General features: G+C 42.1%; 1 non-coding gene across 1 annotated transcript; it reads left to right on the top strand.

Moving 5' to 3' along the window:
* The first annotated feature begins 13,974 nt into the window (after positions 1 to 13,974).
* Trnae-uuc (transfer RNA glutamic acid (anticodon UUC)) lies at positions 13,975 to 14,050 on the top strand. The gene has a single exon. It is a non-coding gene; the product is annotated as a tRNA-Glu (tRNA).
* The last annotated feature ends 13,450 nt before the right edge of the window (positions 14,051 to 27,500 follow it).

The raw sequence follows: 27,500 nt of genomic DNA, 5'->3' as shown, positions 1-27,500 counted from the left end.
CTTCTTGGAAGAATAGCGATGTGATAGTACCTACGACTATCCTAACGGAGCTGTGTTGTGGTGGGTAGGGTGGGATTGCTCGACTCTGGATGCAGTCTAGCGAAAAGGTAGGAGAGTAGGAATGCAGTCTGATAGAGCGAATTCAGTAATTATCTCGGGGAAAGGTGACACTTTAAGCGCGAAAGGTGGAGAGGAAGTTAGCTTTGTGGAAGTTTTACGGGGCTGGATGTGGATCGAGTTGATGAAAGGTGTTTGTGCAAGTCAGTGTCAGTGATAGGGAGTGTGTTGGAGAGGGTGGGGAGGGGGGTTAGGGGGAGGAGGGGGGGACAGTCGCCCCCGTGATTTGTAAAGTTCTTCCTCGGGTTCAGTTTATCGCCTTGCTTGACAGTGCTGATGAAATTTATCAGTGCAGCTCAGACTGTGAGGCGAGGGCGAATCATCGCTTGGCGGCGGGGGTGGGAAAGGTGAAGGGGAGGTTGTGTGTGTGTGTGTGTGTGTGGAGGGTTCGGGGGTGACAGGGAGTGCCAGAGGTCGAGAGGGGTACGGGTATACCTAAGTGTGTACGCACTGGGTAGATTGTTGATCTTACACGAATTCCGAATTTGGTGGTGTTGAAAACTTGAGAGACGTTAAAATCGAATGATATGAAATAAGCTGATATCTTTGCTGGTTTATTCAAAGTTTAAGATTATCATAATTATGTGTCCCTGGTGAAAAAACAACAAAACATTAACTACTTGATTATGCATCTATTTTGGTTGTGTCAGCTAGTGCGTATTACATTCGTCAAAATATATACATAATATATAAAAAGGTATATAAAAAGGAAAGGACGAAAACAGTACGGTGTTTCAGAACTTTTTTTTTCTTATGCATTCTTAAATACACACAGTTCTCCTACGTTCATTCGCCCTTGGGAAGAAAAAAAAAAGAAGAAAACTCGAAAGCATTAAGTTTACAAATGACCAAATAAACTCAGATTTTGACAACCATAGGCCTTACTTCTGTTTATTTCGTGGACGGTACTCGCTGTGTATGTTCGCGTTTCCTTAACCCCATGATCGGGGGGCCCATTATCGTTGAGATGTCGGATCTACAACATGCGTAGTCATCCTTATTAATAGATATTCACACAGATGGACTAATATTAATACTAAGAATGATAATAATAATAATAATTAGTATTTATACAGCGCTAAATCTTATGCAGAGACAAATCAAAGCGCTTTCACTCCAGTCAGTCACACACATGCATAACTCTTAAAAAAAAAAAAAAAAAAAAAAAAGGCAAAGGCAGGGGACGGAGGCTGTCATGGGAAGAGCTAGATGGGTTTTAAGGCCAGACTTGAAAGACTATGGCCTAATACGGTTTGCACGTTCTCACCTGCATGGGAAGGTGGGGACGGGGAAGGGGGGGGGGGGAGGGTCTGCATTTTTAATGGTGATGCCGGATTCGATCCACGCACTTCACGGAACTTCCAGATGGAAATTTATGCTCCAACCACCCGGCTTTCGCGCTCGTCCTAAAAATATGTTTGTTCTGAGACCATCATGATACATGCTGTGCCCAGTGATCTAGGCTGTGTAAGTTACAAAACAAAAGGAAGGTAAGAAGGCAAGCAGTCTGTAAGGGTAAATAACAAACAAGCAAAAAGCAACAACAAATAAACAAACATGGTCATGACTACTGATGAATAAGAGTTCTCCCTCCACGCCCTCTGCCCAGCTCCCACCGCTCACAGAAAGAAAACAAAAGGGAAGTGAACAGGTTGTAAGCAAAACAATAAATAAATAAACACAAATGAATAAATAAATAGATTAATCAATTAATATATCAAATTAAACTCGACGCACATGAACACAACCATAACGACATGAAAATTAGGTTCAGTCTACAGCCCCCCCCCCCTCCCCCTTCCCTCCCACATCTCCCCACCACCCACCCCCACACCTCCCCTCTTCTCCACACGGTGACAACTTCGAGGACGTGTTGGTAGCTTAGGCTAGTGCCCCCCGGGATGTATGGTATGGAGGAAATAGTAAGGGAGGAACAGAAAGGGCGGGGTGGAGGGAGAGGGGAAGTCTACCTCATCCTCCACACCACTTTGCTCACAACAAACCTTGTCCTTCCATGCTCCACTAACCGTGACAAATTGTCCGTTGGCAGAGCGCGCACTGTACTGGCAAGTCAGTGGAGAGAGAGAGAGAGAGAGAGAGAGAGAGAGAGAGAGAGGCTTTACCTGTCAGGTAAAAAAAAACAAGAAAAAAAAACACACGAAAAGACTCGTGCTATGAGAAAGGATATGATCGGGGACACGGGGCCATTGTTTGACGGCCAGGGTTCGGTTATCCGGTGAAGTCAAGCGTTGCCAGGATAAATTTCCTCATCGGTGATGAAGGAAGAAGCCTGCCTGCCTGCCTGCCTCGCGACTCGCCTGCATATCCGGAAACATTTTAACACAACAGACTGTTAAAATTATAAACTAGAGAGAGAGAGAGGAAGAGAGAGAGAGAGTGTGTGTGTGTGTGTTTGTGAGGGAGAGTGAGAGAGAGGGGGGAGAGAGAGTGAGTGAGTGAGAGAGGGAGAGAGAGAGAGAGAGAGAATGATTTGAAATGCATTTTATTTTTCTGGATGCAACAGAATAAACAAAGAACGCTTTAGTTTACCATCGAGCCCTTAAACGGGAAAGAGGGGGGGGGGGGGAGAAGAAAATGATAATAAAGAAAACGATAAGTGAGAAAGAAAAATAATATAAAGAAAAAAGATTACATGGAGAAAGAGAGAGAGAGTACAATTATGTAACGAAGAAAATTATTCATCATATTGAAAATAATGAAAGAGATACATAGGCAGAGAGAGAGAGGGAGGGAAAGAGACCGAGAGGGAGGAAGGAAAGAGAGAGAGGGGGGTGGATAGAGGTAAACATAGTTAAAAGAGATACGAGTGGATGTGTTGTTTTGGGATGCGGTTGGGTTGTTTTGGTCAGAATTAAAGTTGTTACTTCTACTTTTAGTCTTTATTCTCTTTTGTCATTGTAAAATGAAAAAAAAAAAGTATCATTAAAACAAGGAAGTAAATCTCAGTTTTAGGTTAGATATTATATACTTTCTCTTCTTCTTCGTCTCCTTCTTCTTTTTTCAGTATATACTTACCTCAGCTTGCTTGACACATGCACGCATTTCTGTTTTCTTATTGGTGTTCTCGGTCTCATTTGTTTGTTTGTTTTTTCTTCTCAGTACGCTACAATTAACAACTGTGAATGTTTTCATCCAAACTGCATGTCATATGCATTGTGTTCAGTTTGTTTGTTTGTGTGTGTGTGTGTGTGTGTGTGTGTGTGTGTGTGTGTGTGTGTGTGTGTTCAACTTATAATGCATACGCTGTTAGCTGAAGCTGTTACAAATGGAAGATTATAGAATACCTTATCATATGATAAAGCTTTACAAAAAGTTGCAAGAGTTAGACATTAGGGGAAGGAGAAATTGGATCACAAGTGTTTGTTTTTGACTTTTTTGTGATGTGTGGTTAAATCAAGGTTTTTGTAGTGTAAATCAGTTGATAAAACTTTTCCGGTCAGTTGGATTGATTGTAGATAGCAGGATAGGAATGACTGAATACTGAGTGATTTTGCATGCGCACAACTTTTGGAAATACGTAAGATGTGAAACCGTGCTTGATGTATAACATAGACATATATTTGAAGCATGTGAAAACAAGATTTATGTCAAGGACTTAGCTACACATAATTACACATCTAGAGATTTTGCAGACAATGATTTAATTTTCCCAATATGTAAAGAAGACGGAGAAGATGAGCGCACTTTGTCCAGCCATTTGGGGAATTAGGTAAAATATATACATCACCTAAGTACTACCGACAACCATGTCTTTTAAAACTTAGTTTATTATTATCATTCACAGGACATGACGATGTATGGAAATCGTCACTATTTTAGCACTAATCGTTTACTTTTTGTGAAGCAGTAACTTCTTAAGATACTTCACTGTGGTTTTTCTTTAGCAGTATTGATGCGAGGTCGCCTAGGTATTTTCATTTTGTTTGATATAATGTATGTTTTTCATTTGTCCCTTCATATGAACGAAACGAAAATTTACTCCTTCATTTAGGGCCTATTTGATTTTCATCTTGGCTGATATCGTTGGATACGCCCCTCCCCGCCCACAACAATACAATACAATACAATACAATACACAATACAATACACACATTTTATTGTCTATACTTTGGTACAGAGATTTTCTTTTTGGCAGCAGCACATGTCCAACATAAAAAGAATACAACAAACAAATAAAATGAAAGAAAAATAAAAAGAGATAATTTAAATGGCACCAAATGGAAATAGCTATATACAAATATACAGATTACTGAAATTCACTTGCCTCTCCATTTCAATCAGCCAAGCCGCGTTGCACATCTTCCACCACCCCCGCCCCTCCCTCCCCTACCCCCCCAACCCCCACACACACACCCCACGCGCACACACACGCACGCATACACACACACTCTCTCTCTCTCTCACACAGAGTATGCAACTACAAAGATCATAGTTCATTTAGAAATTAAATATCACCAGACTAAGACTACGAATTAAACCAAAAAGCAGAATTTCCGTAGTTCACAGAAAATAAGAGGCATCTCAGTAAAACAACTTTCATTCATTCATCATACCAATCAAAAGCCCTAACGCCACTTCTTCACTCCAACCCCCATATCCTACACTCCCCCTTCTTTGGAAAAAAATACCTACAGGCCTATGCATAATCGCCCCCCACCCACACCCCCTACACACACACACACACACACACACACACACACCTTTCATCCTTCCATTAAAAAAAAAAACAAAAAAAAAACACAAAAAAACACCCTTACAAAACACATCCTATTATAATTGCACCACAACCCAACTCACCATCTCTCCTTCCACATGAAAAATAGATAAATTCTTACCTTTGCTTGAAGGCCCAAAGCAAAACAAATGTTCATGCATGCTTATCGATCCCTTTCCACCAGAACATGTGTGTGTGTGTGTGTGTGTGTGTGTGTGTGTGTGTGTGTGTTCAGTTGTCTTTGAGCGTCTTTCTGTCTGTTTGTATCCGTCTGTTCTTATGTCTGTCTGTCTGTCATTTTCAGCCTCACCTTCCCCTCCCCCCTCCCCTCCCCTCCCGTCCCCTCCCTCTCATCCCTACCCACCCTCTCTCTCTTTCTGTCTCTAGCCCCGCACCCACCTTTTTTCTTCTTTTATTGCATTTCCTACTTCAGTCAAGCGTTACATTCAGTGCAGTAACACCGTGACAGCCGCTTCGTAAGCCGGTGGAAAGTGTGGGTGGTGGGTGGGTGAGTGGGTGGGTGGATATTTCTTATGATTTTTTCAAGCAGAACCGACAGCTCCTCTGATGTCCGAAAAGGGATCGATCCGTTTATGCTGTTGATCCGATTTACTGCCGTTATAACCGAGGAAACTATCCTATTTCACGACTGCCTGCAGCCACGGGCAGTCACCGATTGGATTAGACGACGATTCAAACAGGAGACTGTCAGCAGGTCTATTATGGCCGCCTGTCTTTCAGCTTTAAAACAAACCAGGAGCTATACGACTGAGAAGAGGTCGCGATTATTTCCAGTGATCGGGCGAGCGAGCGAGCTGGCAAGGAGGCGAGAAAGTGTTACAAAGCGAGTGCACCAGTGAGTGAGGAAACGATGCGAAATGGGCTGTTGTTTGTTTGGTTCAGATTGATACCCCCGTGTCCTTTGTTTCTTTATCTTTGTCTCTTTTCTTTCTTTTCCTCCTTATCTATCTGTCTATACATCTATCTGTGTGCCTCTGTGTGCCTCTGTGTGTGTGTGTGTGTGTGTGTGTGTGTGTGTGCATTGCGTGTCGATTCAGTCTCCCTACAGATGTACGCGCCACACCTTCGAAGCAAAGCAAGGTTGATAAAGACAGGATAATAACTCCAGGCGGTGCCTAACTTTGGAAGTGCGATGCCAACACCCGCAGGAAGACTGAATTGTCACACAAACACACACACACACACACACACACACACACACACACACACGATATTCGTACTTTATTTACTTCAATTCAAATGTTTTTGGTCGACGGATATTTTTTTAGGGTGAATTCATTTCGCTTGCTGGTGTCTGATTAATTTTCAGTCCTGAAACACACGAAAAGACCACCTAGGTTATTTGTTTGGAATAAAGAAAGTCACAGGAAAAAAAAAAAAACACAAGTCACAGAAAAAACGTCACAAAATTAGGTAGGAAAAAAGGTCGGTTTTATCCACATTTCTTCGCCTCCACTCCTCAGTGTGACTGGCAGAGTGAATGTCCACGCCTTGTTGTGAACACTACTCATATTAGTCTTGAGGGGGAAAATTTGTGGATATTGCCAAAAGGTCACCCAATCAGGAAAGGAAAGGAAGTCACAGATTGATTTAAAAGTCATTGCGAAAGATCAAGTTTTAAAAGTACCAGACCAGTTGACATTTCCCCTGTTCTGTCTGATGTTCCACCCACAGTGTGGAATGCTTAGTGTTCATATAATCAATTAGGCACAATTTTATGCCACCCTTTATTGCTCAGGGGAGGGGTGGTGGTGGAATCAAACTCGGAATATCAAAATGGAGTGAAGCATTTCCCACACAACCAGATTGATTTTTTTTTTTAACTCTGACAAAACACAGTGAGCCACTGGTGTAAAATGATAAAATATTGTGGTCGCATGAACCTTTCAAATGCAAAGGTGAGGACACGTCACAGTATCCTTTAGGTATCTGAACAAACGCAGCTTGAGTTGTCTTCACTGAAACTCTGCTCACCTCATCATCGAAGTGGGAAGGGAGAGAGCCGGAGATCTGAGTGCATGTCTGATCAAGTTTGGCCAAATTAACAGCCATCCGCATGGAATGCCCCAGTCAAAAACGTACTGCTTTCGAGTTGGGTTAAGGCATGTAATGTGAGCACGTAAAGTCTTTACTTTTTTTTTAACCTTTCCAGGTTTTGGGACTTTTTTTCTTACCAAATCTTGTGAGGTTTTTGCTGTCACTGTTTTTTTGTTGTTGTGTTGTTGTTTTTTTGTTTTGGTTTTTTTTTTTTTTTCCTGTCACTCTTTCCGATTACCGATTATTTTCCTACCCTTCTGTGTACAGTGCCTTACAAGTCGTGATTGACTGAGGATGTTTCTTCGTTCATTAATCTATGCTTGTTATCAAGTTGTGTGCAAGTTATCTACACATAAGTCGCGTTGGCGAGTAATTGGTAATTTTGTCTTTATTCTATCATTGGGGAGAAATGATTCTACGTTCTTTACCTCGTTATGTCTTTGCTTGGTTGATAGATTATTTGATTATAAAACATTTTGAATAAAAATTCACCGTTTTTCAAACTGTCAACAGTTACAAGGTTTGTTGTATTTGTTACTGTTGATGTGTTCTGTTCGGTTTTTCATTCAAATTCATAAGGTCAGCTTGATGAGATTTGTCTCCAGCATAACATTACATTAACCATAATTTGTAAAATGGACTCAAACCTCAGCAGCGACTCATTGGTTCTTTTGCAGAATGTTCACGTGTGGTGGTGAGCAGAGCCAGAATGGACTGGAGTGAGCCTCAAAACTGAAGTGAGAATAAACAAACAGCAGATGAAGCGTTGATTTTTCACACGCAGGAGACGGCATGCACAACCAAAATGGAAAGGAAACCAAAAGGAAACGCCTCATAAACACCCCTACACTCAAGACCCCAACCATCTCAAGGATAAAAGCGAGTTGCGCATGACTACATCATGTCCCATCTTCTCAGATCCACCGAGACAAACATTCTTGTTGACCCTAACCGATTGCGAGAAACAACAGGCAAGAATAAATCGTATGGTAAGCTAGGAAATCTAAGTATAACAGCAAGAGTTACAAAAACAAGAAATGCCGTGTTCTGGCGACGCCAAAACCATTCATCTGTAAGCAGGAAACAGGAGAGGAAGTGACTAAAGCGTTACACACATCACAGTGTAGGAAGCGCAGTGGTGAGATAAACGACCTGTTGAAGATCTGCCCTCAAGGTCAAGTTATTCATGGCAGTGGTCTTTCTCCGTGAAGGGTGGTGTGGTCGAGGCGTTGGTCCTGATGTCCTGTACAAGTGGAGTCCTGACTGGCGGTCCGAGGAAGGTCCTCGCTGTGTCGATCCTGGCCGTCGGCATGTGGGAGAAATCCGGGTTTGCCGGCCGAGGGTGGTCCTTGCTGTGTCCTGGCTGATTTCGGGTTTGTAGGAGGTGGTAGAGTTGTTCGTGGCTGTGGTCTTATCCATGGGGCTGTGATGTGGTCAAGGCGTTGGTCCTGTGCAGGAGGTGGTCAGACTGGTGTTTATATACGCCATCCACCCAGGCTTCTCTTAGTCATTCACAGTGTCACAGTCATAAACTGGAACAACTGCAGCAACACAGAATACAAGTCACCATAGAGCTTCTGGACAGATTATCCACCTGTCTACGGACGGGAAAACCATCCGCAGTGACCCAGGCTTTGACACACAACCTTCACACCTGGAGGAATCTGGCGAACAGTTCTCAGTGCTCTTCTGTTCCACTGACTCTTTGCAGAGAAGGAAGAAGAAAAAGATCTTCTTCTTCTTCTTTCCGTTACACGACCAACATCGACTTGCCGATGACTCTGTCGTGGTTCATACATGCTGGGTATTTTCGTGTCTCCATAACCCACCGAACACTGACATGGGTTACAGGGTCTTTAACGTGCGTATTTGATCTTCTGCGTGCGTATACACACGAAGGGGGTTCAGGCACTAGCAAGTCTGCATATATCTTGACCTGGGAGATCGGAAAAATCTCCACCCTTTACCCACCAGGCGTTGTTACCGTGATTCGAACCCGGGACCCTCGTTTAAACCACTCGGTTATTGCGCCCGTCACCATGATGATGTTGACGGTGATGATACAGACGAGAAAAAAAACAAAAACCGATTCGACCCTCAAGAGAATTCAGGTTTTCTGTCATTATTAGGATTTGGGAAAGCATTATTCAAGTTTTGCATTTTTCCCAGTATATCGCCCGCTGTGAAAAACCTATAACAGAAAACAGCCATAAAACATCGTCATTCTCCAAGCGCTGAACAGCACGTGCCGCTCACGTGGTCCCGAGGACATTCAGGTGACCTCGAGTGAAGGCCGGTGATAGTGATGGGTTGCTGGAGACAGTGATAAAGAAGAACAAGATGACAGGCCAACAGTGTTTTCCGTGCAGTCGACACCATCCCACAAACTGTCTGGACACCACCCTCCTCCGCCCCCTCCACACACACACACACACAGAACGGCACGTTTGGCAGCGGATCAGTTTGTTGGAGATCACCTCATGTGCCAGCGAGCGACAAGCGACAACTCGGTGAGTGAGAATTGTGCTTTTGTTCACATTGTTTGTAAGCACGTGACATAAGCCCACGCGCCTGTTTGTGAATGTGTGTGTTTGTGCAAGCCTGTGTGTGCGTGTGTGTGGAGGGTAGCTGCAATATAAATATGCATGTTAAAATGTATAAATTTATGCAGTGTGTGTGTGTGTGTGTGTGTAACATTGATGTAATGTGTTACGTAAACAAACGTGTCTTTGTTTGTAAAGCACCTAGAGCAGATTTCTGGATAGTGTGCTATATAAGTATCCATTATTATTATTATTATTATTATTATTATTGTAAAGTGTCTGTCTCAACAGACCTTGTTCAGATTGTCTGTAAGCATGTGACAATAGTTTCTATCTCTATAATACCCTGTTTAGTTTGTAAGCATGTGAAAAAAGTGTCTGTCTGAATAGACCTTGTTTACTGTAAGCATGCGACAAAGGTCTCTATTTCAGTAGACCTTGATGACTTTCTGTTCAGTAAACTGATGATGTGAGTTGAGATATATAGTTAACAGAACTGATAAAGATTTGTTTCCGCTTCTGTGCACTTATTCGAAGTATATCAGCAATGACATTTATCTGTGTATGATACTACTAAGTTCGCAGCTAAAATTTCTGCTGCGCATGATAATCGTATTGGTCATTGGTCATGGTGTTGGTCATGTTGGTCATTTTGTTGTAATTAATGTTTCCTTTTATTTAGAGAGAGAGAGAGAGAGAGAGAGAGAGAGAGAGAGATGGATGCGGATAATTCATTCAATAAGGCCATGGCCCCTCATTAAGGTGAACAAATAATCCACAACAATAAAGTCATACTACTAACAATGCACGTCAATAAATGATCAACTACAAACTGAAAGTACACAACAAATGATAATTAACTATATAATGCATTGCGTATTTTAAATGCTTTATTCAAGTAAAAGTAGAGAGAGAGAGAGAGAGAGAGAGAGAGAGAGAGATCCTTTGCGTGTTGAAAATACTGATTACCACATAAAACCATGTCATGACAAAGTGTCAGAATCTGTTAAGGTTTGCTGAACAATCTTTTTTTTTCTAAGAGATGAAACGACAGCCCAGCTACTGTAAATAAAATGAAATTCTGTACGTATGGACTCATCAGGCCGCCATTGGTTTTGTTTTGCAAAATTTTGTCGACCTGGATGAAATTAAAATTAGAGCTATTCGATTTTAATTTGATTTCATGTCTTGTCTGATTTGGGTGTTGTTGGTGGTTTTGTTTTTTGGGTGTTTTTTTTTGGTGTTTTTTGTGGTTTTTTCTTTGTTTTTGTTGCTTTGTTTAGTTTGTTTTCAATTTTGTTAATTGCAACATGTAAGAAGACAGATCCTGAGCCGTAGTCAGTTGTAAACATGTTTACACGTTTTGTTTCATTGTTTTATTTTATCTCTTTTCTTTTAACTTGATTTCATCTTATTCAATCTCTATCTCAGTTTATCTTGTTTTTATTTCACATATTCCATCTTGTCTTTCATAAAAATTATCATTCTGTGACTTCGAGCTTTTTTCTTCTTTCTTTTCTCGCTGTCCTTTTTTTTAACCACCTGTCAACCGTTGCCCGCATGGCACGGAGTAGACCGACACCAAAGCCTTAACAAGTCGCAAGCCTCTTCTACATAAAGCCTGCTCCCAATCAAAGGAAATCCGAATCGAGAAACCCGAACCCGATTCCCTCCAATTGCAATCAGTGTCGACAGGCAAGTCGCTTGCCGCACTGTCATTTCACGCAGGGCGGCCGCGCCTAACAAAGCTCAAATTGAAACCGGAACCGGTTGGCTGTTGGAGAGAGAGAGAGAAGAGAGAGAGAGAGGTAGCTCTGTGTGTGCGTGTGAGAGAGAGAGAGAGAGAGAGAATGGCAGAGAGAGAGAATGGCTTTGAGAGTGCGAGAGAGAGAGAGAATGGCTGAGAGAGAGAGAGAGAGGAGAACAGAGTTATGGATGAGCTGATTGCAAGTGTCCGTCCGTGTGTGTGTGTGCGTGTGTGTGTGTGTATGTGTGTGTGTGGTGTGTGTGTAGGGGGGTCCTGATTTTTTTCCCTTTTTTTTAGATCGAGAAAAAAAGTTTGTCAGCCATTGTGTCTATTGTGTCTCTTGCCGCCAGATCGTGAGCTCTCTTTGTGTGGATTCAGTCTGGTCCTGCAGTGATGTTGTGGTGATGGTTATAATGACAGTAGTCACGATGATGACGATGATCCGATGGTGATGATAATAACGGTGATGATGATGATGACGATGGTGATGATGATGATGTTGATGATGGTGGTGGTGGTTTGTGGTGGTGATGATGATGATGATGATGGTGGTGGTGGTGTTGGTGGTGGTGGTGGTGGTGGTGGTGGTGATGATGATGATGATGGTGGTGGTGGTGATGATGATGATGATAGTGATGATCACAGTAATGTCCTGATGATGATGATCACGACGACGACGATGATGATAATGATGATGATGATGATGATGATCATGATGACGATGGTGATGGTTTTGTTTCGTGTCTACATCCCACTATGACCTTGTAGTTTTCATAAAAGACTAGATTTTTGTTATCTGTCTGACTGTGTGTGTGTGTGTGTGTGTGTCTGTGTGTGTGTGCACTGGCTTTCCGAAACAAATGAGTCTGTTCGAACTCATTAATTTTCACCACGCGACTGTCCCGAAGACTCTGATATCGTTGTTTGTGGCTGTGGCCAAAGCGAAACAGACACAGATGTCTGCATCGCCGTGAATCACACACTGTGACAACTACTGTCCACAAAATTCATGGCTGCATGTCTGTGGACCGCAATCAGTGGAATCGCAGGTGGAGTGATGGCCAAGAGGTAACGCGTCCGCCTTGGAAGCGAGAGAATCTGAGTGCGCTGGTTCGAATCACGGTTCAGCCGCCGATATTTTCTCCCCCTCCACTAGACCTTGAGTGGTGGTCTGGACGCTAGTCATTCGGATGAGACGATAAACCGAGGTCCCGTGTGCAGCATGCATTTAGCGCACGTAAAAGAACCCACGGCAACAAAAGGGTTGTTCCTGGCAAAATTCTGTAGAAAAATCCACTTCGATAGGAAAAACAAATAAAACTACACGCAGGAAAAAATACAAAAAAATGGGTGGCGCTGTAGTGTAGCGACGCGCTCTCCCTGGGGAGAGCAGCCCGAATTTCACACAGAGAAATCTGATGTGATAAAAAGAAATACAAATACAAATTATTTACTTCTTCTTTTTTTTTTTTTTTTTTTTTTTTAATGAAGTCATATTTTCAGTTTTAAAAAATGATACGGACATAAACATTATTGCATACTTTTAATGACTTAAAAAGTGACAGACCACCTAACCATACAGAGTATGAATACTGTAGTTACCAAGATTTAGATCCTAGTTTGTCCTTAGCAGTGTTCGTATGCACGCACGGTTAGCCATTGGCGATAAATCGAAAATAACAACAAATGAAAACGGTGGCAGACGGGCGCAATAGCCGAGTGGTTAAAGCGTTGGACTGTCAGTCTGAGGGTCCCGGGTTCGAATCACGGTGACGGCGCCTGGTGGGTGAAGGGTGGAGATTTTTACGATCTCCCAGGTCAACATATGTGCAGACCTGCTAGTGCTGAACCCCCTTCGTGTGTATATGCAAGCAGAAGATCAAATACGCACGTTAAAGATCCCGTAATCCATGTCAGCGTTCGGTGGGTTATGGAAACAAGAACATACCCAGCATGCACACCCCCGAAAACGGAGTATGGCTGCCTACATGGCCGGGTAAAAACGGTCATACACGTAAAAGCCCACTCGTGTGCATACGAGTGAACGTGGGAGTTGAAGCCCACGAACGCAGAAGAAGAAGGAGAAGAAGAAAACGGTGGCATTCAAAGATTTGGTGGCTAAAATGGCAATAATCTGTGTGGAGAGAGAGAATCAGGTGGAGAGAAGAGGAAGGGAGAGAACAAAAAAGAAAAGAAAAAAAACCACTAAGAGAAAGGGATGGGGTGGGGAGAAAGGAACATTGGCTGGATCTTTAGCCTAGTACGTCTGAGAAGTGATTGATGACAAGAGATCAACAGGCAAGAACTGAAAGCGATACTCCATAACTTTGATGCAATACACGAGCAGGAATAATCTGCTTTTGGGGGTGAAGTGGGTCAGGTTAGGGTGGGAAAGGCGGAGGTATGTTTAAGTGTGGAGGGAGGGGTGTATAGGAGGTATATAGTAATGTCTTGCTGGTGATGACAGCGTGGGAAAGGCGGAGGTATGTTTAAGTGTGGAGGGAGGGGTGTATAGGAGGTATATAGTAATGTCTTGCTGGTGATGACAGCAAAAGGAATATGCTGTTCTCGTTTCAGGTAGACGTATATATAAAGGCTTGGATTTAGTAAAATAATTTTCAATGTCATCTCGCATGCCCAAACATGTGGCAGTGTGATGATGATGATCTCTGCAAGTGAGACGATCCTATTCAGATTTGACATTTGCAGAGGAGTTCGTAGAGAGACCTGACTTTATGTGATCAAAAGAAAAGATTTTTATTTGTGCACTGACGGGCGCAATAGCCGAGTGGTTAAAGCGTTAGACTTTCAATCTGAGGGTCCCGAGTTCGAATCTCGGTAACGGCGCCAGGTAGGTAAAGCGTGGAGATTTTTCCGATCTTCCAGGTCAACATAATTACTATTGTGCTGACGTGCTTGTACCTGAACCCCCTTTGTGTGTATACGCAAGCAGAAGATCAAATACGCACGCAAAAGATCCAGTAATCCATGTCAGCGTTCGGTGGGTTATGAAAACAAGAACATACTCAGCATGCACACCCCCGAAAACGGAGTATGGCTACCTACATGGCGGGGTAAAAACGGTCATGCGCGTAAAAGCCCACTCGTGTACAATCGAGTGAACGTGGGAGCAGCAGCCCACGAACCACGGACGTATATAAAATCCGTGCCACGAGCGAAGAAGAAGATATGTGCACCGCCCCACTCACATATCCATGCGATTAGATAATCCGGAACATTTTCTATATAGGCTATAAGTATGTGAACAAACCAAACACCTCGAAAAATTGATCGATTCAGGATTCAAATGTTTGATCATCATGTAGCATAGGATCCTGTAAAAACGTAATAAAAAGGAAGTATCTATTTGTTTATTTATTCGTGTACATACTTAAAACTATTTTCATTTATTGCCAACATTCCGAATATTCTTAGCTGAACCATATGTTTACTTCCGTGTGTGAAGTGCCAATGAAGAAAAAAGGAATGGGGGAGTTTCAGTTTCGGTTTCTCAGGAAGGCGTTACAACGCGCTTTGTCAGGCCTTGAGTGCATGCATAATCATAATATATTTGTGTACATGTCAGAGGGAATTTCTTCCACAGAATGTTTCCAGGGGACAACAATCTCGTAGCCATGGGTTCTTTTTCAGTGCGCCAAGTGCGTGCTACACACGGGACCTCGGAAATGAATGACTAGACGTTCAGTTTGATTTTCCAGTGAAACGTGGGAGAAAGGGCGAGAGCAGGATTCGAACCCAGACCCTCGCGGACTCTTTTGTTTTTAGCAGCGGACGAGCGCCTTAACCATTTTGCTACCTGGAATGGAGGAGGCGGCGATAACAGGGAGTGGGGGTGGGGGTGGGTGCTGTGTAAGGAAGGAGGGGGTGGAGAGAGACACACGCCGTTTTTAGAGGTTCTCATGAACGTGTACATGAATAGCGGAGTTACTGGCGTGAATTCAGCACTCTCGTCTTGCCCAGCGTGTCCGAAGCATTCATATCCAAATAGGTATACTGTGTGTGTGTGTGTGTGTGTGTGATCTCTCTCTCTCTCTCTCGAGAGAGAGAGAGAGAGAGAGAGAGAGAGAGAGATGGTTTATCCAGTTAAGGCTATAGCCCCATATGAACAGGGGGCAACAACAAAATATTGTGTGTGTAACTGCATTTGTTACTATAAATAGTGCAACTTCTTCCATTACTAGCAAGAGAGAGAGAGATACAGACAGACAGACACAGACAGAGAAGAAGAGAGATGGTGGACGGGGATAACCATTCCAGCAAAGTGGGAAAGTGGGGAGAGATACTGTGTTTTAAGTAGAAGCAGTAACAGCAGAAGAACTTGCAAGAAATGAATTTGGAGGAGGTGAATTGGTAGGCGGACAACGACGACGTGGAGGAGGGGGAGAAGAAGAAAAGAAAAAAAAGGAGAAAGACTATTTGGAGGAAGACTGCCAGCCAGACAGGACAGAAACACAAAGACAGAACGCTTTCTGTCTGTCTTTGTCTGACTCTGTGTATTGTATTATGTCTGTGCCTGTGCGTAAATATTTTTTGTGTTGTCTTTTTTTTTTTTGTACCAAATAAATTTCATGCATACCGATGTGCGAGCTGACAAAAAAAAAAAAAAAAAAAAAAAAAAAATCAACTTCTTTTGAATAAGAAAATCAGCACTGAAATTTATTTTGGAGAAAAAACGCGGCTTACTTGTATAGATAGATAGATAGAGACAGAGCGAGCCAGCGAGCAGAGAGAGAGAGAATCTCGATTTTTCTATTTCTCGTCTTCCCGGACTAACGGTTGAACAGTTTAACTTTCTTTTCACGGTTACCAACTCAGTGTGGAAAACAAAAATTCTCAGTTCCTACTGGAAATACCTGCGTAACACCTCAGTCAAAAACATCGCCGTGAATAATGAACACCACTACAAAATATAAGCCGCAAAACCGCACAACTCATCCAAAGCAGACAGGTAATAAACTGAGGCAAGGGGGAGAGACAGAGACAGGGAGACAGAGAGAAGAACGGCCGGCCGACGGAGACTGAAAGAAATAACGGACAATAATTATCAATAATTGATACATGTATGCAGCAGACTGGATCGCCATGAGTTCCAACGGCTCAGTGGTTTTTAATCGTGACCGTTTCCCACACGGACTGAGATCTCATTTCCCGTGTTGTTGGCAACCATCATGACCGCCAGTAAACTAAGTGTGCGCGCCGCCCTCACGTTCCGAGTGTGCTGACTGGTAGAACTGAAATAAACACGAAAGAAGTTTAGCTGAGCTCGTGTTATGAGTAAGCAGTGCCAATGATTTTAAAGCATCCTGTTCCTAAAAGGTGGTGTGGTTTAAAGGGAGTTGCAAAAAAAAAAAGAGGGGGTTGGGGGTGGGGAGGCAGGGGGTGGGGGAGAGAAAAACGACTCCCAAACTTCCAGCAGCCACGCGACTGCAAGCGCGTGCGGCTGTCACTCAAAGCCAGGCTAGCCCCGCCCACTCTTTCATCTGCGCCGACGGCGACAACTTCATCCCACACGCGACTAGGGCTGCTCCTGCCGTCAATCCAGCTGTAAGCCACGCCACCCTGCCAGCCTTCCAACCCGTCTGATTGGCTCGGGAGAGAGGCGGGGAGGGGAGTTCACTGCCACATGGGCTGCTGAGGAGGAGGAGGTCGTGGTTGGGGAGTCTGAGGGCAGAGACATAGCAGTAGTAGTAGCGCGTGAAGGGATGAAACGCGACCAATGTTGTCCTTGGCCACCTCAAGTCAGGCTCGACTTCTCCGTCAGTCACTGATGTGGACGCTGTCTCCTTCACGTTTTCACAAACAATAATTGTGTTTCGTTTTATTTTGCTTTGTTTTTCGTTCTTGTTTTTTGGTGTGTGTTTTTTTTTAAGCTCCTATCCCGGGTTCGGCAAAACAATCAACCACACGCTAGAATATATCCTGGGAGTTTTTTTGTTGTTGTTTTTCGGCCGTGTCAAACTCGTGGTAGGCAGTTGTCCTTTCGGTGCCAGACTTTTGAAAAAAAACAACAACAGGGAATCGGTTTATGTTGCTTTTATTGTGTGTATATGTGTGTGGAAAATTTGCCGCGGAGAAATCGCTGCTAAATACTCTCGAGTATAACGTTTTGCGAGTGAATATTCATTTATCTTCTCGGGGAAGAGATTGCTAGCATGTTGGGTGAGGAAAAAAGGACTTGGTGACACTACAGTTGTTAGGGTCAGTGACGGACTTGATTGGCGCGGGAGGATGCCAGGTGTGTGAGTGTGGTAGTGTGGACAAGAAGCAGCTCAGTGCGGTGGTTGGGAGGGAGTTGGTGTCAGTTGGACAGATTCCCCGGCACCGGTCTGTGCCCTCCTGCAGTGGTTTGGTTGGTCCGGTCATTCTTCTCGGGTCATCATCTTGCGACAGGTGTGTATAGTATGGCATGTCATTGAGTTCTCGGGAGTCCTCCCAGTTACGGCGGATGTCATTATTGCTATTGTCAATTGTTGCGTTGAAAGCTGGTTGTTGTTATTGTTCAGTTGATTTTTCTCTCTCTCACCTTTTTTTTTTTTTTTTTGCCCGTGTTTGTCTGTATATGATTGTGATTGAATCTCTGTCCGTCTGTGTGTTTGTCTTTCTGTGTGTGTATGTAAGTGCGTGTGTGTGTGTGTGCGTCTCTGTGTGTGTGTGTGTGTGTGTGTGTGCTCAGTGTCACAGGTGTGGTGTGTTTATCAGTGAGCCCAGTCTGCTTCCATTTAGTTCGTTCGTTCGCTCCGGTTGGCAATGCTGTAGACAGCAAAGATAGATGTTAAATGGAAAGATAGACAGTGTTGTATTTAGGTAGATAATCAGATAGACTGATATTAGATAGGCAGTGTATCTATCCATTTGTCTGTAGATAAATCTATAGAATCTTCAGAATGGTATGCCGTATGTTTAGATGTAGTGACATCAATGATATGTCAATGAACAGACAAATTCATATCTATCTATCTATCTGTCTGTCTATCTATCTATCTGTCTATCTATCTATCTATCTATATGTACACACGCACACACACACACACACACACACACACACACACACACACACACACACACACACACACACACACACACACACACACACACATATATATATATATATATATATATATATAATTATATACGTGCGTTTATATGGATAGATAGATATAGTGTGTGTGTGTGTGTGAGTATTGTGTATGTCTTTATGTGTCTGTGTGTGTGTCTGTGTCTTTATGGGTGTGGGTGTATTTGCAAATCCAATTTTAAATTGTCTATTTATTTCTTCCAAAAATATCAGACATTGATGAAATACAGTAATGAACGGAGTTACGCGTGAGCAGAGTCTTTAATTTTTTAATGTGGAAAGAATGTTTTACCTGTTATGGTTATGTACAAGAGACGAAACGCTAACCACGTGGGGTCCACACACACACACACACACACACACATATGTATATATATATATATATATATATATATATATATGTGTGTGTGTGTGTGTGTGTTATATATGTGTGTGTAACAATAATGACCTGCCTGAGCGTCTAATTTCAGTGTGCATAACTGCTACAAAATCTATCTCAGTTTGCAGTACTATCGTATAATTTATGATTATTTCAGTATGTTAATTTCAATGTTACTTTAACTAGGTGACATTCTACCGCCGGAAGAGGTGCGCGATGAAATTCGTATATTTAGTCAGCCGAGATTTTATAGTGTCTGTTTCATCTTGTCAGGTTTTGGGTGAAGTCAGGTTATAGAATAGAATAGAATAGAATATGTCTTTATTACCATGTGTACCGGGGTCACAAGGAATATTGTTATCGCATTGAGTATATTTGTTGATACGTCTGTCGTACAGTAACAGTTGTTGCTTTTGTTTGTTTGTTTGTTGTTTTTTTTGTTTGTTTATTTTTTAAACTTTATCTGGAAGTTTTAATTTTCAAACTGTGTGTTTGAAATAAATACAGTAGACATGTTATACATACCAGTGCACACGCCTCTTCCTTTTATTGCTAAGTTATTGGAGGAAATATTCTCAAGTTATAAATTTAATGCGGAGTCTTGCTTTTCGGGACCTGGCGACTAGTTATGGAGAGTATCGGAATTTTCATTTGAAATCAGATAAATGCCGAATTAATCAGGGGATTTCGTGAAATCTTTGATTTCACATTTAAGAGGGCTCAATCGCTTGCTCAGTTTGAGCATAACGTAAATATAGAGTTCTTTACAAGTTAAAAAACAAAACAGCAAAAACAACAACAAAAGTGAGTCAAAAACCAAAACGAAACTAAAATTAGAAAGAAATGTTGCGTGTGCTGTATATGAATATGACTGAGAACACAATTAGGGTGCAGAGTCCGAGTTTGAGAGTGGCTGGGAAATATCAGTACGCCTTGTTGTTGATGATGCTGATGATGATAAGATGATATGGACGCTGTGTTTATGATGATGATGATGGCATTGTGATATATAGATACTTTTTTGTTTTGGTGCCTATCCTCGATCAGAGACCAGGTTCTAACGCTTTACAAAAACGCAGTTATTTGTGCAACAGGCTGCCTACGGATTTATCTTTGGGTGCTCATCATTCGTTTCCTGTGTCATTCTGTGTGTGTGTGTGTGTGTGTGTGTGTGTGTGTGTGTGTGTGTGTGTGTGTGTGTGTGTGTGTGTGCTTCATTCTTTCACACCAGAAATATAAGTGATATATATATATATATATATATATATATATATATATATATATATATATATATATATATTACTTTTCTCTCTGTCTCAAATTTTGTTTCGTCTGTATATCTCTTTCCCTACCCCCTGTCATTTTTCCTGACTTAATCTCTTTCCCCCTTTTGTGCGTATGTGCAAGGGAAGGTGTGCTTGTGCGCTCTGTTACGTACACGTGTTTGGTGGTCTGGGTGCTAGTCTTTTGCATGAAAATACAAACCGAAATGCCATACGCACGCAGCTTGCACGTGAACGAAAGACAGCAACAAGAATCGTCTTGTTACATTGTGTAGAATAGTATAGCTAGGCAAGTAAATACATGCAAGCAGATATAGACAAGGAAGAAAAAAATTATGTACAGCTAGGGTTGCTTGCACTGGGATGTGGTGGCGCGCTTTCCAAGAAAGAATGGCATGGATGTTACATGGATAAACGTGTTCTGACAAGAGCGCGATGCGTAATACGTGCAATATGATACAACACAACACAATACAATACAAAATACGATACAATATCATGCGATGCGATGCGATTTGTTGCAATACAACGCAACGCTAGGCAACACAACACAACATAACAACAAAGTCCGATACATCGCAGCACATCGCAACACATTGCACTGCATTTCACTGCCTTGGATTGCATTGCATTATTCTTCGCTGGTTTATATAACAGGACGTGCAATTTTCAGCCTTTGTCTTCATACTCCCATCTGTCAGTGTGTTTCTCGGTGTGTATGTTGTGTATAATGATACATTATAGTTTTACTTTCCCTATGTTTTACAGGCCTTCATATAGTCTATAGCTTGTTTCGTCGAGTTTATGGAAGTCAGCATGCTTGAATTTTACTTATCACAAGACTCGGGTATAGAAGATGGGTAGATTTGTTTGTTGCCCATGTTCTTGTCGTTGTGAAGGATTTCTTCTTCGTTCGTGGGCTGCAACTCCCTCGTTCACTCGTATGTTCATGAGTGGGATTTTACGTGTATGGATGACAGTGGTATCCGTGGTTGTAGTGTTATGTGTGTTTATTATTTAATCAAGCACATTCGCACGCACGTGTATTTTCGCGAGAGACAGAGATGGAGGTGGGGGTGGGGGGTAAATTCTTGTTTTCAATTCGTTGGCAAATACTGTACTGCCTGTGACAAAAGACAAATAAATCAGTATCGTATTTCGTGGTGACCATCTTACGTATAGTAACAGAAATATTCTTGATATTACTGAGGACCTCACAGAAAATGTTCATGAGAGCTTAGAACATCTGCAAATGGAATTTGGAATGAAAAGCACATTGCATCAAAATGATACACTGCGGTATTGGTTAATGGTGTTCCTACTGGTTATTCTTGGTTCTTCTTCCATTTAACATAGCTGTACAATCATTTCTGCTATCCTCCGTATATTTCCCAAATTCCCAAACATTGATTTTTTTTAACAATCTAAACGCAGCGATCAACACACAACAACAACAAAAACAAAACAAAACAAGACAATATATATATATATATATATATATATATATATATATATATATATATATATATATATATATAAAAGAAAGAAAGACAGAAAAAAATGTAAATGTTTTGTACATGAAATTGCATGCTGATTTGGTTTGGAAAACAACAACAAAACGGAGGGTAGTCAGGATGTATATAAACACAGGTGCGGCATTATGAAAAGTGTGTGTGTGTGTGTGTGTGTACGTGTGTGTGTGTGTGTGTGTGTGTGTGTGTGTGTGCGTGCGTGTTTGGACGTTTGTGGGGGTGTTTGTGTGGGGGCAGGTGCATGGGGGAGAGGAGGGGAGGGAGGTAGGTGTCCATGTGTGTATATCTGTAGGTAACCAATTAATTGTTTTAAGTAGTCCATTCCCTTTCTGTCTTTTAATTCTAATTTCAGTACAGAAAACGAACACACACAAAAAGTTATCTCATCAGTCCTTTCACCGATGCCTCATCGACCTCTGTGTGGTTGTCACAGTAAATTTTATAATGAGATTCAATTAACACATCTTTTCAAACAAACAGTCAATCAGCCGAATACTGAAGAATATGCATGGGGAAGGGAAGATAAAAGGTTGCAAGTCGTATTTGAAAGTGGTATCATATATAGTGACATTTTTAATCCCCAGTAGACAGGGATCAGGACAAATCAGAAAAAAAAATCACACACACACACACACACACACACACACACACACACACACACACACACACAACACACATATATATATATATATATATAGAGAGAGAGAGAGACAGAGACAGAGAGATACTCGTAAGGGTGTCTGGGGTGTCTTTAGTGCAGTTATAAACAGTAAGCTGTCCCTGTTTTTTACGCCAGAAGGTACCGCTTTTCTATCACCTTTTTTTTTCTCATTTGGATTATTGTTTCATCTCTTATTCTCTGTCTGACCCTCCCTGTTGATACATTATAGTTTTACTTTCCCCATGTTTTACAGGCCTTCATATAGTCTATAGCTTGTTTCGTCGAGTTTATGGAAGTCAGCATGCTTGAATTTTACTTATCACAAGACTCGGGTATATAAGATGGGTAGATTTGTTTGTTGCCCATGTTCTTGTCGTTGTGAAGGATTTCTTCTTCGTTCGTGGGCTGCAACTCCCTCGTTCACTCGTATGTTCATGAGTGGGATTTTACGTGTATAACCGTTTTTAACCCGCCATGTAGGTAGCCATATTTTGTTTTCGGGGATGTGCATACTGGATATGTTTTCGTTTCCATAACTCACAAAACGCTGACATGGATTACAGGATCTTAAACGTGCGTATTTGATCTTCTGCTTGCGTATACACGCGAAGGGGGTTCAGGCACAAGTAGGTATGCACATACAAATGTTGACCTGGGAGATCGGAAAAATCTCCACCCTTTACCCACCAGGCGCCGTTACCGAGATTTGAACCCGGGACCCTCAGATTGAAAGTTCAACGCTTTAACCACTCGGTTATTGCGCCCGTCATGAAGGATTGTAGAAGCTGTATTCGGGTTTTGTCGTCGGTTGTTGACCCCTGCAATCACAATGATGTCTTTAAAAAGTACGTAAATATATATATATATATGTGGTGTGTGTGTATGTGTGTGTATCTGTGTGTGTGTGTCTGTGTGTGTGTGTGTGTGTGTATTTTGTTGTTTTTTTTTTTTTTTTTTTACTCTCTCTCCTGTTACAATGACAGAACTGTTAAAGCTATGCTTGGTGACTTTTCCTAACTTTTTTGCAGAAGTCTAATACGCAGAAAGGTCGAAAGTGACATGCCTGTGAGGAAGAGACTCATCAGGTTCTGTTGAACAGAATTTTTTTTTCTTCTTAAATTGTGAAACTTTGACAAAAAGAAGAGGAGAAGAAAGGGGATCGGCATGAAGGTGGGGTGGGGAGGGATGGGGGAGAGAGAGAGAGAGAGAGAGAGAGAGAGAGAGAGAGAACTCAGAGTTGTTTTAATGTAAGACCACCGACTTGTATACGTACGGATGCACGTGTTGTACACACACACACACACACACACACACACACACACACACACACACACACACACACACACACATACGAAAATACGAAAACCAAACCTTAAGTTGACTGAAGAGAGGGAGGGAGAGAGAGAGAGAGAGAGAACTCAGAACTGTTTTAATGGAAGGCCATCAACCTGTATACGTATGGATGCACGTGTTGTACACACACACACACACACACACACACACACACACACACACACACACACACACACACACACGAAAATCAAACCTTGAGTTGGCTGAAGAGAGGGAGAGAGAGATAGTGAGAGAGAAAACTCAGAACTGTTAAGTAAGGCCACCTACCTGTATACGTATGGATGCACGTGTTGTATACACACACACACACACACACACACACACACACACACACACACACACACACACGAAAAGCAAACCTTGAAGTGGCTGAAGAGAGAGAGAGAGAGAGAACAAGCATAACCAATACTGTACGAGTGAAGGAGAAAGAACACACACGCACGAGATCTCTCTCGTACAGACTCGGAGACGGATAAGACTGATGACGTCCCACAACACAGTTGCTCGCTTAGCTCCCTTGATGCCTGGCCGAATGAGACGAATCCATCTTTTTGCCGCGATCTACACAGTGGTGTGTAAAACAGAGACAATGGAGAGACAGAGACAGAGAGAGACGGGTTTGTGGGGGTTGGGGGTGGGGGGGGGGAGAGAGCGGAGGAGGGAGAGGGTTGTGGCGGTTGGAGGAGGAGAAAGTATGCGGCGACTTTTTTTTAAAAACAGAATTTAAAGGTTTTCTTTCTTATTATTCAGTGTCTTTTAATAAACCATTTTCAGGGTAGATGAAGTTGGAGACCAGATGTTTCTTGGTTAACTTGAATGCAAAACTAACAGAAAGGTCAGGTGTTTGAATATGAGTTGGTGGCTCAAATTTCAGCTCTGGCATTCACGTCATGTTTAGGGGAATCACCAGAAATTAATCACTGAAATAATTATGAGGTCTCTCCTACACCGCTTTGTCCCAAGATGAAGATCTCTTTTCATAGAAGCTGTGATCGCGTAATTCGCCAAAGTGAATCCTGATTTCTCCCCCTTTTCTCCTTTTTTTTCCGCACTTATATTAGCTTGTGATTTCAAGAACTAAGTAAATTACCGACGGCACACCCGAATCAATTAACTTGTGTTTCTGTATGTAAAATGTGTTGTTAATGTTTCAGTTCATCTCATTTGATTTTATTTCATTGTCAAAATTTGATTCAATTCAAAGGTTTTTGTCAGTGAGCGATGCCGTACTGTTATAATTTGTACTGCTCTGATACTGAAGTCTATTCATATTTGGGTCTAATTTTGCGCAGTCCTCGATTGTATAAATATGTTCACTGACATCTGTAGCGTTTGCTTTTGTGTGTGAAGTATTAGGGAATATTACTTGTTTCAAACCATAGCGATATATAATAATGTTCGAGGTACATGTTCGAAAATAGGAAATATGACAATGCACGATGCCAGTAACTTTGTTGCGAAAGTAATAACTGTATTGTTTCGCATTGTTAGATAACAAAACGTGCGTGGAAATGACACCACAAAGATGGATTTACATAACAGCAATAAATAACTTCAGTTTCAGTTTCACTTTCTCAAGGAGGCGTCACTGCGTTCGGACAAATCCATACACGCTACACCACATCTGTTGAGCAGATGCCTGACCAGCAGCATAACCCAACGCGCTTAGTCAGGCCTCGAGTGCATGCTTACATATTTGTGTACCTATGAAAGTGGATTTCATTTTACGTAATTTCGCCAGAGGACAACACTCTCGTTGCCATGGGTTCTTTTTCAGTGCGCCAAGTGCGTGCTGCACACGGGACCTCGGTTTATCGTCTCATCCGAAAGACTAGACGCTCAGTTTGATTTTCCAGTCAAACTTAGGAGAAAGGGCGAGAGCGGGATTCGAACCCACACCCTCACGGACTCTCTGTATTGGCAGCTGAGCGTCTTAACCATTCTGCCACCTTCCTCCTTAAATAAATAACTACGACTGCACAACAACAAATGACAACGACTGCACGACAACATCAGATAACAAAAACTGTACAAGGACAACAACAAAAAACAAACCAAAAAAAACAACAAAAAAACAACAACAAAAACACCCAAATACACGACAGCAAATGACAACAATTTTACGACAGTCATAGATAATTTCAGGGCGGCATCAAATAACTTCGACTGCACAACCTCAAATGACAGAAACTGCGGGACAGTAAGAAAAACAACAACTGCGCGTTCAACATCAAATAACAACAACTGTACAAGAACAAATAAAAACAACTACACGACAGCAAATGACAACAAGTTCAAGACAGCAACAGATAACTACGACTGCACAACAAGAAATGACAGCGACTGCAAGACAGTAATAAATAACATCTGCGTGACATCATCAAATGAAGACTGTACAAGAACAAATAGAAACAAAAACAACTACACGACAACAGAAAATAACAACTGCACGACAAGATCAAATAACAGCAACTGCACAACAACAACAAAAAAACAACAAGTGCAAGACAACGACAAATAACAACCGCAAATCAACAACAGCAGCAACAGCAACAAAATCAACAAGACAACAAATACCATAAACTGCAAGACAACAACAAATTAATAATAACAACAACAGCAAACGGACAGCATTTCATAGCACGCGTATTTTGTTTCTTTCAACCACCTGCGATTATAGTTGGTGTTGCTGTCGTAGTCGTCGTCGTCATCATCATCATCGTCGTCATCATCATCATCATCGTTTTTCGTTTTTGTCATCGGTGTCGTCTTCATCACCTTTTTTTTTTTTTTTTTTTTTTTCTTTTTTTTTTTTTTTTTTACTTCATGCATGCGTGGTGTATAAAATAGCAAGGGGGGGGGGGGGAGGGGGGGGGGGCGTTGGGGGAGGGGGAGGAAAGACAAGCAAATGGAGATTATTGTTGGTGTTGCTGTCGTTGTCGTCATCATTATCATCATCATCATCATCATCATCATCTTTTTCGTTTCTTAGTCATCGGTGTCGTCTTCATCAATCTTCTTTTCCTTTTTTTCTTTTTTTTATTTTGTACTCCATGATGCGATGGGCATGCGTGGTGTATAAAATAGCAGGGTGAAAGACGGGCGAACGGAGCTTTTGCATTAACTCGCCCTCACATCCCTCCTTGGACATCTAAGATAAGCAGCTGTGACAATAATTGAAGGGTTTACCAGAAAGAAAGAAAAAAGAAAGAAAAAAACCAAAGTGCGCCAGACAAAGTGACAGCACAGAGTGAGTGGGAAAGTGTGTGTAGCTAATTCTTTCCTTGCCCATCCTTTTTGCACGTCTGTATGTACCCCCCTCTCCCCCGCCCCCCTCGCTCCCCACTCTCTCTTTCTTACTCCCTTTCTTTCTTTATTCCTCCCCCATTCTCTCTCTAGCACTTTCTCTCTCTTTCTCTCTCCTTTTTGCACGTCTGTATGTACCCCCACTCTCTCTTTCTTCCTCCCACCCTTTCTTTATTCCTCCCCCATTCTCTCTCTAGCACGTTCTCTCTCTTTCTCTTTCTCTTTCCTTGCCCCTCCTTTTTGCACGTCTGTATGTACCCCCCACTCTCTCTTTCTTCCTCCCACCCTTTCTTTATTCCTCCCCCATTCTCTCTCTAACACTTTCTCTCTCTTTCCTTGCCCCTCCTTTTTGCACGTCTGTATGTACCCCCCACTCTCTCTTTCTTCCTCCCACCCTTTCTTTATTCCTTCCCCATTCTCTCTCTAGCACGTTCTCTCTCTTTCTCTCTCTTTCCTTGCCCCTCCTTTTTGCACGTCTGTATGTACCCCCCACTCTCTCTTTCTTCCTCCCACCCTTTCTTTATTCCTCCCCCATTCTCTCTCTAGCACTTTCTCTCTCTTTCTCTCTCCTTTTTGCACGTCTGTATGTACCCCCACTCTCTCTTTCTTCCTCCCACCCTTTCTTTATTCCTTCCCCATTCTCTCTCTAGCACTCTCTCTCTCTCTCAATTTTTGGTTGATCTGAATTGT

This window comes from Babylonia areolata, chromosome 15 (genome assembly GCF_041734735.1).
Source record: "Babylonia areolata isolate BAREFJ2019XMU chromosome 15, ASM4173473v1, whole genome shotgun sequence".
NCBI classification, from domain to species: Eukaryota; Metazoa; Mollusca; class Gastropoda; order Neogastropoda; family Buccinidae; genus Babylonia; species Babylonia areolata.
The sequence above is the reverse complement of the archived record's forward strand: the minus strand, read 5'-3'. Positions and strand labels throughout refer to the sequence as shown.